The sequence below is a fragment of the Panthera tigris genome, chromosome A2, assembly GCF_018350195.1.
Source record: "Panthera tigris isolate Pti1 chromosome A2, P.tigris_Pti1_mat1.1, whole genome shotgun sequence".
NCBI classification, from domain to species: domain Eukaryota; kingdom Metazoa; phylum Chordata; class Mammalia; order Carnivora; family Felidae; genus Panthera; species Panthera tigris.
The window spans coordinates 4,782,652-4,786,477 of NC_056661.1; the positions used below are offsets into that span (position 1 = coordinate 4,782,652).

At 45.1% G+C, this 3,826-nt stretch overlaps 1 non-coding gene across 1 annotated transcript; it reads left to right on the plus strand.

Moving 5' to 3' along the window:
* The first annotated feature begins 2,758 nt into the window (after positions 1-2,758).
* On the plus strand, positions 2,759-2,865 carry LOC122236792. The gene has a single exon (XR_006215046.1). It is a non-coding gene; the product is annotated as a U6 spliceosomal RNA (small nuclear RNA).
* The last annotated feature ends 961 nt before the right edge of the window (positions 2,866-3,826 follow it).

Sequence of the window (3,826 nt, forward strand, 5' to 3'; positions counted from 1 at the left end):
CTGTCTATATCTCTACCTATCTATCTATTACCAGTGTAAATACTGGATTCCAAAACATTTGACTTCTAGGGTTTGGGATCAGGGATTGTGGAGTTGTATGAGAGAGTGGGATGTAAATCCAGACCCTTCACAAGAGGTGGGACGTACAAAGTGGTGATGGCCCACCCACACCATCCCAGGGGCAGGACCCTTTGGAGGGGGGTTTCCTGGCTGAGGGTTCTCAGACTTTTCAAGTGCAGTTTCCAACCTCTCTGCAAAGAGTCAAGGCTCTTCTCATCTCTCTCTTGCTTCCCTCAGTCTCTGACTCAGTCTGCCAGGAAACCTCTGCTACCCAGGATGGGTGTGGGTCTGAAGACACTGAGCAGAGACCCTGCACCCTCCCATCTCCCCACCAGCAGCGTTGTGGGATGAATTTGCAGTGATGGAAGCTGAGTGGAAAGCCTGAAGCCTTGCAGCAGCTTCCCGTGTGTGTGTGTGTGTGTGTGTGTGCGTGTGCTGGGAACAGTATGGTGAGGAAGGAGCAGAGATGGGTCACAGAGCATTTTTGAAAATGATGTTCAGAATACTTAACGTGAGAGCTACTCTGTTAACAATATCGGAAGTGCACAACACTTCCCCTTGTCAGCTACAGGCATAACATTGTACAGGGGAAGTCTAGAACGTCTTCGTCTTGCATTACAGACCCTCTGCCCCCACTGAATGTGAACAATTACCCGGTTGCCCCTGGGGTCAGATTTCTACGAATCTGACGACTTTAGATACCACATACCAAGAAAATCTTCGGTATTTGTCTTACAGTCTGTGTCTGTCTTACTTCACTTAGTATAATGTCTTCCAGGTTCATCTGTGTTGCTGCAAGACAGAGCACAAGCATGGAGGGGCAGAGAGAGAGGGAGACACAGAATCCGAAGCAGACTCTAGGCTCCGAGCTGTCAGTTCAGCGCAGAGCCCGACACGGGGCTTGTACCCACAAACGATGAGATCATGACCTGAGCCCAAGTCAGATGCTCAGCCAGCAGAGCCACCCAGGTGCCCCTCCTTCTCTTTTAGGGCTGAGTGGTATCCCATGATATGGCTACACCACATTTTCATTATCTGTCAGGAGTCATTTAGGTTGTTCCCAGATCTTGGCCATTGTGAATGATGCTTCAGTGAACATGAGAGTGTAGATATTTCTTGGGGAATCCTGATTTCAACTCTCTTGGATATATACCAGGAAGTGGAATTGCTGGGTCATACAGAGTGTGCATTTTTAGACTCACACAGAGCTGAGTTCAAGCCCTCATTCTGCCAGTGCTAGCTAAGCTGTGCACCCTTGTGCAAGTGCATTGACCTCTCTGTGCCTAGTGTGTCTTCAACTGTAAAATTGGAAAACATTTTGTGTCTCATGGGCATTTGGGAGTATCCAGTCAGCGAATGGGTTTAATAGCATAGTGCCTTGTACTTCACTCAAAATATGGGAGCTATTATCAGTTGGGTCACAGAGAGACGATATCAAAGGTCCCAGGCGCATCAGGCAAAGAGAAGGTTTGGGGAAGTGAGTTCCAGGTGGGCAGGGCAGCATATACAAAAGCCAGAGGTAGGAGAGTGACCACAACAGTGTGAAACGGGGGGAAGGGATTAGACCATACCAGCTCGAGGATGCCAGCCAGTTTTACCCTGAGCATAATGGAGTGTTAGGAATACAAGAGGTCAGATTAGCTTTTTGACTAGATGTCTGTGGCAGGGATGTCAAATTACGATGAAAAGCAGAGAGTAGAGGCAAGGAGGCCCATGGGATTACTCGGCCGAGAGAAAGCAGGAGGTTTGGGATGGAGTGTTAGGTCTGAAGATGGAGAGGGAGTGTGTGCATATAAGAGAGAGATAGAAAGGAACAGGAGTTGCCAAAGCTTTGAATATGGGCCAGAGGGAGGAGGAAGAGAAGCCAAGACTTGTGGCTCGTGCAACTAAGAGGTATTTAGGGATTTGGGGACCCTGGAAACTCATAGGTCACTTTGGGATGAATGGAATTTCCACGTGCCTCTGAGGTGGCCATGTGGGAATATTAAGTTGGTTCTGCGGCTATGCAAGCTCTTTGGCTAGGATGGAGATTTAAGAGTTGTTGGTATATTTATATAAAGGATGTTTGGGGCAAGGATGAGATGTCTTAGAATAACAAGTGAAGAGGTAACAGAAAAGAGGGTCTCAGATCAAGCACTGAGGAACTTCAATATGTAATGGTTCAGTAGGTGGTCAGATGTGCACAAAAGCCTGCGAGGGGAGCAGCCAGACAAGAAAGAGGAAAGTCAAGATCCCAAGGAATGTGCTTCAAAGGAGGAAGCTGTGCTCAAAGATATCTGATAGTGCAAAGAGTCCGTTAAGATGAGAACCAAAAATATCCTCCAGAGTTTGAATCATCAAAATCATGAGTGGTTAACTCTTCTCAGGGGCATAAATGAATGAATCAAGTTGCATCAGAGTGGCTTGGGAAATTAGTGACAAGCTAAGACTTTGAGATGGCCTCTACAGGCAACTTCTTTTAAAGAAGTATTTGGGGCGCCTGGGTGGCTCAGTTGGTTAAGTGCCTGACTTTAGCTCAGGTCATGATCTCACGGTTTGTGGGTTTGAGCCCCGTGTCGGGCTCTGTGCTGACAGCTCAGAGCCTGGAGCCTGCTTCGGATTCTGCGTCTCCTCTCTCTGCCCCTGCCCTGCTCATGCTCTGTCTCTCTCTGTCTCAAAAGTAAATAAACATTAAAAAATTTAAAGGAGTAAGTATTTGGAGCTCACTTTGGCAGCATAGACACTAAAACTGGAAGGATACAGAGAAGACTGGCATGCAACCTGCATAAGGGTGATGTGCAAATTCGAGAAGCATTCCATAATAGAAGAAAGAGTATTTGGGAATAATTTCAGATTTCAAGAAAAGTTACATGAATAAAAAGGGTAGAAAGAACAACCACATACCCTTCATCCAGATGCATCCGTTGTTAACATTTTGTCCCATTTTCTTCACCATTCGCTCCCCCCCCGGCCCCTATACAAGAATATAAACTGGAAGTATTTATTTAAGATGAGTCAGACAAGAACAAGATTATTAAGAAACAAACCCAGAGGAAACCAAAACCCCAAAGGCTGGGGCAGTTCTAGGAAATTCCAAATGTGGTGTGAGTGGATTCAAGAAATAGGAGGAAGTTTTGGGGTATTTATCAAGGTGATTACTTAGAAAGAAACACAAGAGGGTGAGGGGATTGGACAAAATGGAGGAAGAGGAGTGGGAGATAGAGGTTTCCAGTTATGGAATGAATAAATTGTGGGGATGAAAAGCACAGCATAAAGAATATTGTCAATGTTGTTGTGATAGCATTGCATGCTGACAGGTGGTGGCTGCACTTGTGCTGAGCAAAGTGTAAGACACAGACTTATTGCATCACTATGTTGTGCATCTGAAACTAGTGTAACATTGGGTGTCAACTATACTCAAGAAAGAGAAAGAGAAAAAGAAAGGAGAAAGAAAGAAGGAAGGAAGGAAAGAAGGAAGGAAGGAGAAAGAAAGAAAGAAAGAGAAAGAAAGAAAGAAGAAAGGAAGGAAGGAAAGAAGGAAGGAAAGAAGGAAGAAGAAAGAAAGAAAGGAAGGAAGAAAGGAAAGAAAGAAGGAAGAAGAAAGAAAGAGAAAGAAAGAAGAAAGGAAGGAAGGAAAGAAAGAGGAAAGAAGGAAGGAAAGAAGGAAGAAGAAAGAAAGGAAGGAAGGAAGGAGGGAAAGAAGGAAGGAAAGCATGAATAGAAAGAAAGAAAGAAGGAAGGAATAAAGGAAGGAAAGAAGGAAGGAAAGAAGGAAGAAGAAAGAAAG